At 43.5% G+C, this 12,236-nt stretch overlaps 1 protein-coding gene across 5 annotated transcripts in view; it reads left to right on the forward strand.

The window, feature by feature from the left end:
* Window positions 1–12,236, forward strand: part of CRTC1 (CREB regulated transcription coactivator 1) — a 205,479-nt gene that overhangs the window by 138,365 nt on the left and 54,878 nt on the right. The window lies entirely within an intron of this gene.

The raw sequence follows: 12,236 nt of genomic DNA on the forward strand, positions 1-12,236 counted from the left end.
TGTCTTCCTTTCTTTCTCTTCTGTCTGCCTGCCTTTCTTTGTCTCTGTCTCTCTCTGTCTTTGTCTCTGTCTGTCTGTCTCTCTCTGTCTTTGTCTCTGTCTGTCTCTCTGTGTCTTTGTCTCTGTCTGTCTCTCTGTGTCTTTGTCTCTGTCTGTCTGTCTCTCTGTGTCTTTGTCTGTCTGTCTCTCTGTGTCTTTGTCTGTCTGTCTCTCTGTGTCTTTGTCTGTCTGTCTCTCTGTGTCTTTGTCTGTCTGTCTCTCTGTGTCTTTGTCTGTCTGTCTCTCTGTGTCTTTGTCTGTCTGTCTCTCTGTGTCTTTGTCTGTCTGTCTCTCTGTGTCTTTGTCTGTCTGTCTCTCTGTGTCTTTGTCTGTCTGTCTCTCTGTGTCTTTGTCTGTCTGTCTCTCTGTGTCTTTGTCTGTCTGTCTCTCTGTGTCTTTGTCTGTCTGTCTCTCTGTGTCTTTGTCTGTCTGTCTCTCTGTGTCTTTGTCTGTCTGTCTCTCTGTGTCTTTGTCTGTCTGTCTCTCTGTGTCTTTGTCTGTCTCTCTGTGTCTTTGTCTGTCTCTCTGTGTCTTTGTCTGTCTCTCTGTGTCTTTGTCTGTCTCTCTTTGTCTTTGTCTGTCTCTCTGTGTCTTTGTCTGTCTCTCTGTGTCTTTGTCTGTCTGTCTCTCTGTGTCTTTGTCTGTCTGTCTGTCTCTCTGTGTCTTTGTCTGTCTGTCTCTCTGTGTCTTTGTCTGTCTGTCTCTCTGTGTCTTTGTCTGTCTGTCTCTCTGTGTCTTTGTCTGTCTGTCTCTCTGTGTCTTTGTCTGTCTGTCTCTCTGTGTCTTTGTCTGTCTCTCTGTGTCTTTGTCTGTCTCTCTGTGTCTTTGTCTGTCTCTCTGTGTCTTTGTCTGTCTCTCTGTGTCTTTGTCTGTCTCTCTGTGTCTTTGTCTGTCTCTCTGTGTCTTTGTCTGTCTCTCTGTGTCTCTGGTCTGTCTCTCTGTGTCTCTGGTCTGTGTCTCTGGTCTGTGTCTCTGGTCTGTGTCTCTGGTCTGTGTCTCTGGTCTGTGTCTCTGGTCTGTGTCTCTGGTCTGTGTCTCTGGTCTGTGTCTCTGGTCTGTGTCTCTGGTCTGTGTCTCTGGTCTGGGTCTCTGGTCTGGGTCTCTGGTCTGGGTCTCTGGTCTGGGTCTCTGGTCTGGGTCTCTGGTCTGGGTCTCTGGTCTGGGTCTCTGGTCTGGGTCTCTGGTCTGGGTCTCTGGTCTGGGTCTCTGGTCTGGGTCTCTGGTCTGGGTCTCTGGTCTGGGTCTCTGGTCTCTGTCTCTGGTCTCTGTCTCTGGTCTCTGTCTCTGGTCTCTGTCTCTGGTCTCTGTCTCTGGTCTCTGTCTCTGGTCTCTGTCTCTGGTCTCTGTCTCTGGTCTCTGTCTCTGGTCTCTGTCTCTGGTCTCTGTCTGTGTCTCTGGTCTCCTTCTCTGTTTCTGTCTCTCAACCAATAAGTCATAGATATTTTATGTAACTTTTACTAGATTCTTGTAAAAAAAAAAACAACAAGGACAGTGAAATATACAATAAATAATAAAGTGAATAAGACAAACAAAGATATCCTCAGCAATTCTCTAGAAACGATATTGCTTGTACAATGAGAGCTTGATATCAGCCTATTGGCTAAAGTAAGAAGGGGAATGACAATGACCTTGACAGTGTGACCGATAACATTTCTAACAGTTATCTCTCTATTATCCTTTACTTCTTCTTCAGCGCATCTTAAAAATATTATCTATACAGTATCTTGTTCATAATTTCTCCTTCAACCCTGATGAACCCACTCACACAAGATGGGAGAAACACGTAGGAAAAAGAAGTATGAGAAATTTACACATGCTACTACAACTTTGATTTACATTTGATAGTGGTATAATTATAACCCTCCCCCATCCACACTTATAATAGTTAGGGTTAGGGTGTTTAGGTTAGGTGGGGAAATTTACTTTTTATGGTATTCACCTGTATCCCCTTCCTACTTTAGCCAATAGGCTGATATCAAGCTCTCATTGTACAAGCAATATCGTTTCTAGAGAATTGCTGAGGATATCTTTGTCTATGTCGTATTCACGTTATTATTTATTGTATATTTCACTGTCGTTGTTTTTTTTTTGTTTTGTTTTTTTGCAAGAATCTAGTAAAAGTTACATTTTAAAATATCTATGCCTTATTGGTTGAGTTTCTAAATAAATATGAGTAAATATCAGATTTTCTCTTGTGGTTCAAATCTTTCTGTCTCTTTCTGTCTCTTTCTGTTTCTGTCCCTTTCTGTTTCTGTCTCTTTCTGTCCCTTTCTGTCTCTCTCTCTCTCTCTCTCTCTCTCTCTCTCTTTCTGTCTCTGTCTCTCTATCTCTCTCTTTCTGTCTCTCTCTCTTTCTGTCTCTCTCTCTTTCTGTCTCTCTCTCTTTCTGTCTCCCTCTCTTTCTGTCTCTCTCTCTTTCTGTCTCTCTCTCTTTCTGTCTCTCTCTCTTTCTGTCTCTCTCTCTTTCTGTCTCTCTCTCTTTCTGTCTCTCTCTCTTTCTGTCTCTGTCTCTTTCTGTCTCTGTCTCTCTTTCTGTCTCTGTCTCTGTCTCTCTCTTTCTGTCTCTGTCTCTTTCTGTCTCTGTCTCTCTCTTTCTTTCTGTCTCGGTCTCTCTCTTTCTTTCTGTCTCTCTCTTTCTTTCTGTCTCTCTCTTTCTGTCTCTCTCTTTCTGTCGCTTTCTGTCTCTTTCTGTTTCTGTCTCTTTCTGTCCCTTCCCAGATGTGCTAGACGGATCCTGTAATTTTAAGCAGTGTGGTACTTACACACATTTGTGATACACATCACCGTATAAGTCATTCAATTTTAGAAGTTAATAAAAAGTGAATTTTTAATTATTGGTTTTTGGGGGGTTACTAGTTTAGGGTACCCCTTTGGGGGGTTTCCCCTAAATTTGTTGTCTATATATTTCTGTCTTTCTGTTTCTCTGCTGTCCCTTCTTTGTCTGTATTCCTCTCTTTTTTTTTATGTGTGTGTGTGTACATATAAATAAATATATACGGTATATAAATTAATAATAAAGGAAAGGCCTTTTTTTTTTTTTTTTTTTTAAATAAACATTAGAAAAGTTAACTTCTCAGTATTGCAGTGACATGAAAATAACTATACCTAAAGCATAACATATACATAACAGTAGCCATTGACACACAGCACCAAACCTATAGGACATACATGTGTATAGTATACATTTTGGTCTGTGCACTGTATGCGCTTGACATTGCAAAATGGTGGCCAGTGAAGCATGCAAGACTATAGGGATTAAGCTAGGTTAAAATCCTTCTAGAAAAGATACAGTTTTATTCAAAGAAGTAAAATATTTATCAAATACATTTAATTAGTTTGAAACTATGAACAGTCACAGTGGCATTGCCATATTACCACGGACAACTTCACTTATACAAATACATATGTTGTTTATTACAGCCTCTAATTTATTAATGCAGCCTAAGGCTTAACTCTTCCAGCAGTCCAAAAATGTATTAAAGGAGTACTGTGGACAATTTATCCCCTCTCCAAAAGATAGGGGCTAAGTGTCTGATTGTGGAGGGTCAGACCCCACAATCTCCTGTTCGGCACCCTGGCTCTCTGCATGAAAGTAGCAATGTTAAACACGGCAGGAAGCGGTGGCCAACACGCCCCCTACATGCATTTCTGTGGAGAGCCAGAGATACAGCATTTTGTAGAGATGCTTCGAGGGGGGGGTGTTGACCACTGCTTCTTATGCAGAACAATTTTCTGATGTTATGCCCGTGCTGCCAGAGTATAAAACAACAAAATGGACTCTCCTGCCGCCGCTTCCTCTGTGTCCCTGTTTTGCCAATCTGGTCCCCCACTGCTGCTTTCTTCTTGGTTGCCCGTGGTCAACGGGTCACACTGCGGCTCAGCTAATCGCTGGCCTCAGCGATGTCCCTTCTTGGGTGGTGCAAGGCTGAGCGACAGTGTCATGCTTTGAGCCCCGGCTATCACACTGCCTGTTTGTTTTATATTCTGGTAGCTTGGCCATAATGGCAGAAAATAGTTCTGCATGAGACATCTCCTTTAACCCCTTAAGGACCAAGCCCATTTTAACCTTAAGGACCAGGCCAATTTTATTTTAGCGTTTTCATTTTTTCCTCCTCGCCTTCTAAAATCCATAACTCTTTTATATTTCCATCTACAGACCAATATAAGGGCTTGTTTTTGGCGTGACCAATTGTACTTTGTAATGAAACCTCTCATTTTATTATAAAATGTATGGCGAACCCAAAAAAAAAATATTTTTCGGGAGGAAATTTAAATGAAAACCCCAATTTTGCACATTTTGGAGGGTTTTGTTTTCACACTGTATACTTCACGGTAAAAATGACATGTTCTTTATTCTGTGGGTCAATACGATTAAAATGATACCGATGACTAGATATCGTATTTATCGCGGTATACCACGCACCGGCCTATAACACGCACCCTCATTTTACCAAGGAAATTTGGGTAAAAAAGTTGTTTTTTTTTAACCCAAATATCCTTGTTAAAATGAGGGTGCATGTGTGAGTTGGTATACCTCAATGAATCAGTTTCTGGCCCCGCAGAAGCCACTTTAGTTCAATGATTTAAAGCGGGCACTTTAAATCATTGAACTGAGGCGGCTTCTGTGGGGCCTTAGTCCTGCCGCTGCCTGATTCCGTCCCCTATCCCCCGTTTTATAGTTACATGTTACTGTCACTGTCCCGCCTCTGCCCGATTCCCTCACCGCCCTTGGGTTGCATGTTCTGACGATTCCCTCACCGTCCTCGGGTTGCATGTCCCGCCGATGCCCGATTCCCTCACCGTCCTCGGGTTGCATGTCCCGCCAATGCCAGATTCCATTCTGGTGACCGCGCTCTTTATGGTCCTGCAGAATCCTTATCTGTCACTTTGCGCCGCGCACAAGTGGCGTCCTCAACGCAACATCACTCGTCAGTCAGTGCGTGACACACAGTGACAGATAATGACACTGAAGGACAATAAAGAGCACGGACACCAGGATGGAATCTGGCATTGGTGGGACATGCAACCCGAGGACTGTGAGGGAATCGTGCATCGGCGGGACATGCAACCCGAGGACAGGGAGGGAATCGGGCAGCGACAGTGACAGTGACATGTAACTATAAAACGGGGATAGGGGACGAAATCGGGTGGCGGCAGCAGGACTCTGGCCCCACAGTTCAATGATTTAAAGCGCCCGCTTTAAATCATTGAACTAAAGTGGCTTCTGCGGGGCCAGAAACAGTCTATCGGCATATAACACGCACATAGACTTTAAGCTAAAAAATTTTGTCTAAAAAATGTGTTATACGCCGATAAATACGGTACTTTAATATTTTTGTACCGCTCTACAAAATCAGTAATCTAAAATCGCCCTATTTTGACCACCTATAACTTTTTCATTTTACCGTATATAGGGCGGTATGAGGGCTCATCTGTACTTTTATCGATACCACATTTGCTTATCCCCTTATGGACGAGGCCATTTTACACCTTAAGGACCAGAGCATTTTTTGAACATCTGACCACTGTCACTTTAAACATTAATAACTCTGGGATGCTTTTAGTTATCTTTCTGATTCCGATATTTTTTTTTTCATGACACATTCTACTTTAACATAGTGGTAAAATTTTATGGTAACTTGCATCCTTTCTTGGTGAAAAATCCCAAAATTTGATGAAAAAATTTAAATTTTTGCATTTTTCTAACTTCGAAGCTCTCTGCTTGTAAGGAAAATGGATATTCAAAATAATTTTTTTTTTTGTTCACATATACAATATGTCTACTTTATGTTTGCATCATAAAATTGACGTGTTTTTACTTTTGGAAGACACCAGAGAGCTTCAAAGTTCAGCAGCAATTTTCCAAATTTTCACAAAATTTTCAAACTCAATATTTTTCAGGGACCAGTTCAGTTTTGAAGTGGATTTGAAGGGTCTTCATATTAAAAATACCCCATAAATGACCCCATTATAAAAACTACACCCCCCAAAGTATTCAAAATGACATTCAGTAAGTGTGTTAACCCTTTAGGTGTTTCACAGGAATAGCAGCAAAGTGAAGGAGAAAATTCTAAATCTTCATTTTTTACACTCGCATGTTCTTGTAGACCCAATTTTTGAATTTTGCAAGGGGTAAAAGGAGAAAATTTTTACTTGTATTTGTAGCCCAATTTCTCTCGAGTAAGCACATATCTCATGTGTCTATGTAAAGTGTTCGGCTGGCGCAGTAGAGGGCTCATAAGCGAAGGAGCGACAAGGGTATTTTGGAGAGAACATTTTTCTGAAATGGTTTTTGGGGGGCATGTCACCTTTAGGAAGCCCCTAGGGCGCCAAAACAGCAAAAAAAATAAAAAACACATGGCATACCATTTTGGAAACTAGACCCCTTGAGGAACATAACAAGGAATTAAGTGAGCCTTAATACCCCACAGGTGTTTCATGACTTTTGCAAATGTAAAAAAAAAAATTTACCTAAAATGCTTGGTTTCCCAAAAATTTTACATTTTTACAAAGGGTTAAAGCAGAAAATACCCCCCAAAATTTGAAGCTCAATTTCTCCCGATTCAGAAAACACCCCATATGAGGGGGAAAAGTGCTCTGCTGGCGCACTACTGGTCTCAGAAGAGAAGGAGTCACATTTGGCTTTTTTGAAGCAAATTTTGCTCTGGGGGCATGCCGCATTTAGAAAGCCCCTATGGTGCCAGGACAGCAACAAAAAAAAACACATGGCATACCATTTTGGAAACTAGACCCCTTGAGGAACGTAACAAGGAATTAAGTGAGCCTTAATACCCCACAGGTGTTTCATGACTTTTGCAAATGTAAAAAAAAAAAATTTTTACCTAAAATGCTTGGTTTCCCAAAAAGTTTACATTTTTACAAAGGGTTAAAGCAGAAAATACCCCCCAAAATTTGAAGCTCAATTTCTCCCGATTCAGAAAACACCCCATATGAGGGAGAAAAGTGCTCTGCTGGCGCACTACAGGTCTCAGAAGAGAAGGAGTCACATTTGGCTTTTTCGAAGCAAATTTTGCTCTGGGGGCATGCCGCATTTAGGAAGCCCCTATGGTGCCAGGACAGCAAAAAAAAAAAACACATGGAAACTAGACCCCTTGGGGAACGTAACAAGGGGTAAAATTAACCTTAATACCCCACAGGGGTTTCACGACTTTGGCATATGTAAAAAAAAAATTTTACCTAAAATGCTTGGTTTCCCCAAAATTTTACATTTTTACAATGGATTAAAGCAGAAAATACCCCCCAAAATTTGAAGCTCAATTTCTCCCGATTCAGAAAACACCCCATAAGGGGGGGGGGGAGTGCTCTGCTGGCGCACTACAGGTCTCAGAAGAGAAGGAGTCACATTTGGCTTTTTTGAAGCAAATTTTGCTCTGGGGGCATGCCGCATTTAGAAAGCCCCTATGGTGCCAGGACAGCAAAAAAAAAAAACACATGGCATACCATTTTGGAAACTAGACCCCTTGGGGAATGTAGCAAGGGGTAAAGTGAACCTTAATACCCCACAGGGGTTTTACGACTTTGGCATATGTAAAAAAAATAATAATATATTTTACCTAAAATGCTTGTTTTCCCAAAAATTTTAAATTTTTTAAAAAGGGTAATAGCAGAAAATACCCCCCAAAATTTGAAGCCCAATTTCTCCTGATTCAGAAAACACCCCATATGGGAGGTGAAAAGTGCTCTGCTGGCGCACTACAGGTCTCAGGAGAGGAGGAGTCACATTTTGGCTGTTTGGAAGCAAATTTTGCTCTGGGGGCATGCCGCATTTAGGAAGCCCCTATGGTGCCAGGACAGCAAAGAAAAACCCACATGGCATACCATTTTGGAAACTAGACCCCTCGGGGAACGTAACGGTGTTACAGTGAGTACTTAAACCTCACAGGTTTTTTGAACAGTGGGACATAAAAGTGAAAAATTTGATTTTTTTGCACTATATTGATAGTGTTACCCCAAATGTTTCATTTTCACATAGGGTAATAGGGCAAAAGGCCCCCAAAATTTGTAGAACAATTTTGTCTGAGAAAAAAAAATACCCCATATGTGGATGTAGATTGCTATGTGGACGCACTGCAATGCTCAGAATGGAAGGAGTGAAAATTTTGTTGAAATTGAAGTCGGCGGTCATGTGCATTTATAAAGCCCCCAACAGCAAAAAAAAAAAAAAAAACCCACATTAGAAACTACACCCCTCAATGAACGTAACAAGGGGTACAGTGGGAAATAAAACCTCACAGGTTTTTTGAAAAGTGGGCCATAAATTAAAAATTTTTATTTTTTTACACAAAAATGCTGGGGTTACCCAATTTTTTACATTTTCACATGGGGTAATATGAGGAATTGGGTTACAAATTTTGGAGGTCTTTTTCCCCTGACTATAAAAATACATCCACATCTCCGGTAATGTGCTGGACGGGCGCACAACAAGGCTCAGAAGTCATAGAGGTCAGTTTGTATTTGTGGCCTATGGCATATCAGTAGCTGCCGGTTACATACATTCCGAGAAAAACACAAAAATGAAACGCCCACATGTGACACCATTACAGAAAGTACCCACCCTGAGGAATGGGTATAGGGGTAAAGAGGACATTTTGAACGCACAGGTGTTTCCTAAATTTATTTTCCAGGAATGGATGAAGGGTAGCTTTTTAAAAATTGCAATTTTCAACCTATGCTCTGCTTCATTTTTCTGGGAACAACTAACATGTGACTCCGAATTGTCGCCTGGAAATACGACACAGCTCAGCGAGAACTCTTCGCATTTGAGGCGGATGTTTGTTACGGACCTAACGGTTACATACATTCAGAGGAAAATACAAGAAAGGAACACCCACATGTGAACTTATTACAAACAGTACACCCCCCTAGGGAAGGTGTATAGGGTGAAGTGGAGATTTGGAACAGACAGGTGTTCCCTTCATTTATTTTCCAGGAATGAATGAAGTGTACTATGGGGGGAAGAAAATTGCAATTTTAGTACTGATATGCCAATTATTTTCCCAGAATGATGACCCAGAGTACAGCCAAAAGTAAAAATGATGCCCGCCCCAAACCCTATACTCTGAATCATCATTCTGGGAAAGGGATGTGTGGGGCTGTCCCTATTGTTACCTCAAATGTGCAACCCGCTCAGGTGAAGAGAGAGAGTGTTGCGCATTTGAGGCAACTGCAAACCTCCAATGCTGTTGACTCTGTGTCCCATGGCCCATTTTTTAGGGGGAAGAAAAAAAAGATATTGGGGTATTGGGAAAAAGGTTTTTTTTTTTTTTTTTTTTTTTTTAGGGGGGTGTTTTGGTTTAAAATTTGGAAGTCAATGTACCCTGGACTGGTACATTGGAGCCGAATTCTGGGGAATGAAAATGAGGGCAAAGGATGGAAAATTTAGTACTCCATGGAAGTGTGATACTCCTTGAAGCAGCCTATGCAGAGGCCCGGATGATTGGGGCAAGTGTCACATTGGTACGTGGTGTCCTTCCGTCTCCCCTTCCTGTGACACACTCTGCATTTCTTCTGGGTTCGTCCCGTCCTTCCAGTGTTGGGGACCACACCTGGAAAGTGTTGGCTGGGGACGATCCGGGGACCTAAAGCTCCAGAGGTGCTCTGTCCTGCTCTTTGGCGGTCACCATAGATGAGGGCCTTTAGAACTACCTCTTGAAACTCCAGGAATGTCCCTGTGTTGCCAGAGTTCTGGCACGGTATAAAAGAGTTTTACATGGCAACCTGTACCATGTAGACCGCAACCTTTTTATACCATACGCGTGTTTTCCGCATGGCATTATGTGGTTTCAGGACTTGATCAGAAAGATCAACTCCCCTCATATACCGATTGTAGTCCAGAATACAATCGGGCTTGAGGACCGGTCCCGCGGTACCTCGCACAGGGACAGGGGTGCTGCCATTCCCATGAATAGTGGTGAGCATAAGGACATCCCTCGTCCTTATACCGGACCAACAACAGGTTCTCATGGGAAAAGGAACGGGACTCACCCCGGGGGATAGGAGCATGTAGGGGATGGGGCGGAAGGCCTCTTTGATTCTTCCGGACTGTCCCACAAGCGACCGTGGATCTGGCGGCGAGGGATGTGAAGAGAGGGATACTAGTATAAAAGTTATCCACGTAAAGGTGGTAACCTTTATCTAGCAATGGGTGCAAAAGGCCCCAAACGATTTTCCCGCTAACACCCAGAGTGGGGGGACATTCTGGGGGTTCAAAACGGGAATCTTGTCCCTCATACACTATAAACTTGCAAGTGTACCTGGAGGTACTCTCGCAAAGTTTATACATCTTCACGCCATACCGCGCCCGCTTGGTAGGGATGTATTGCCGGAAGCTGAGTCTCCCCTTAAAGCTGATGAGAGACTCATCAATAGAGACCTCCTGCCCCGGGACATAGGGCTCCCAAAATCTGGCCCTGAAGTGATTGATGACCGGCCTGATTTTATACAGGCTGTATTATGCAGGATCAATTCGGGGGGGGGGGACATGCCGCATTATCAGCATAATGCAAACACCCCCGAATGGCCTCGAACCGGGAACATGCCATGGCCATACTGTAGAGGGGTGTCTGTTAAAAGACGTCCCCACTCCAATATTGCCTGACACTGGGTTTTTTAACTATACCCATATGGAGCACGAGGCCCCAAAAGGTCCTCATTTCGGCTGCATCGACTGGAGTCCAGCTGCCGGGTCTAGTTAAAAGTGAGCCCGGGTTAGCGGCGACGAACTGTTGGGCATACAGATTCGTCTGTGTAACCATCAAATTAACAAAGTCGTCACTGAAAAAATGACCGAAAAAGTCCTTTTCAGTGAACCCGGCGATGTTAATTTTGATTCCTGAGTCGCTAACAAACTCAGGAATCACGGGCTTGTGGTCCGCTGGCTCAGCCCAGTCAAGTTCTCCGATACGAGGTACCAGTGATCTTGGCTTGGGGGGCTTCACTAGTATGAGCGCCAGGGGGACTCATACTAGCATGGGGCACAGGGTCAAGGACAGAGGAGGTTTGCGGCACGCACGGCGGCGTCTCCGCCGCCTTGGTGGCTCATCATCAGAACTAGATGATGAGGAGGACGATGAAATAAGGAAGGTGGGGTCTTCATCGTCCTCTGAGTCGCTCTCGGTGTCTGAATCAATTATGGCATATGCCTCCTCCTCCGAAAACGCTCTGCGGGCCATTTCCTTTCTCTAATGGGGATACGGGTGTGTGTGTGTGTGGGGGGGGAAACTTTATTGATGTGTGTGCTGTGTGTGGTGTGGTGCGAGACTACCTCCCTAACCATCCCTAACCTAACTAAACTAACCCGCCCTAACAGAAAAAAATACAAAAATAAAAAGGGGACTTTTTTTTTTAAAAAAGCGGACTTCTAGCGCAAAAAAGCCCTGCGCCAAAAAAAAGCGTTTATCTAATCAGTGGTGTGCGCACTGATTAGCGCTTGTGGCGGCAGGGGGCGCAGAAGTCAGTGGGGGGTCCAGCCACTCAGCCCAGAACAGTGGCTGGTGGCTTGTACACAGACCCCCACACAAAAAAAAGAAAATAAAAAACGAAAAATAAAATAAAAAAACGCTTTACCCCGAAAAAAAATGCACCCACCTGAACCCCCCAAAAAACGCTGATCAGTGATAAATCACTTACAGCGGTGGGACAGGCTGCACACACAGGTACGGTCCATCCACACGGTACACACCTGCTACTGGTGGCACGGACCGCCTATGGGTGCAAAAAAAAAAGTGGATCAGTGATAAATCACTGACAGCGGTGAGGCACGCCGCACGCACAGGTACGGTACGGCCACACAGCACATGCCTGCTACTGGTGACACGGACCGCCTATGGGTGCAAAAAAGCGCTAGAAAACCAGAAAAAAGCGCCAACACCACAAAAAAAAAAAAACGCTGATCAGTACTATGGGACTGATTAGCGGCGGGTGGGCTTTAACAAACAGTGGCGGTCCGCTCTTTTGTAACTAAGAGGGTCCGCACACAAGCTTAGGTGAAAAAAAAAATCGCCAAAAAACAAACAGCTGCCGGCAGACCGCAGTGACCCAGAGGGGCCGGGGTCACGCACTAAAGTTGCTACGGACCCACGTACACCCACTGAGGTGTGCTGAAAAAAATAAAAAATATTTTTTAACCCTAACCTGTCCCTACCTAATCTAAAACTAACCCTGGGGGATTTCTGTGCC

This window comes from Hyla sarda, chromosome 1 (assembly GCF_029499605.1).
Source record: "Hyla sarda isolate aHylSar1 chromosome 1, aHylSar1.hap1, whole genome shotgun sequence".
NCBI classification, from domain to species: Eukaryota; Metazoa; Chordata; class Amphibia; order Anura; family Hylidae; genus Hyla; species Hyla sarda.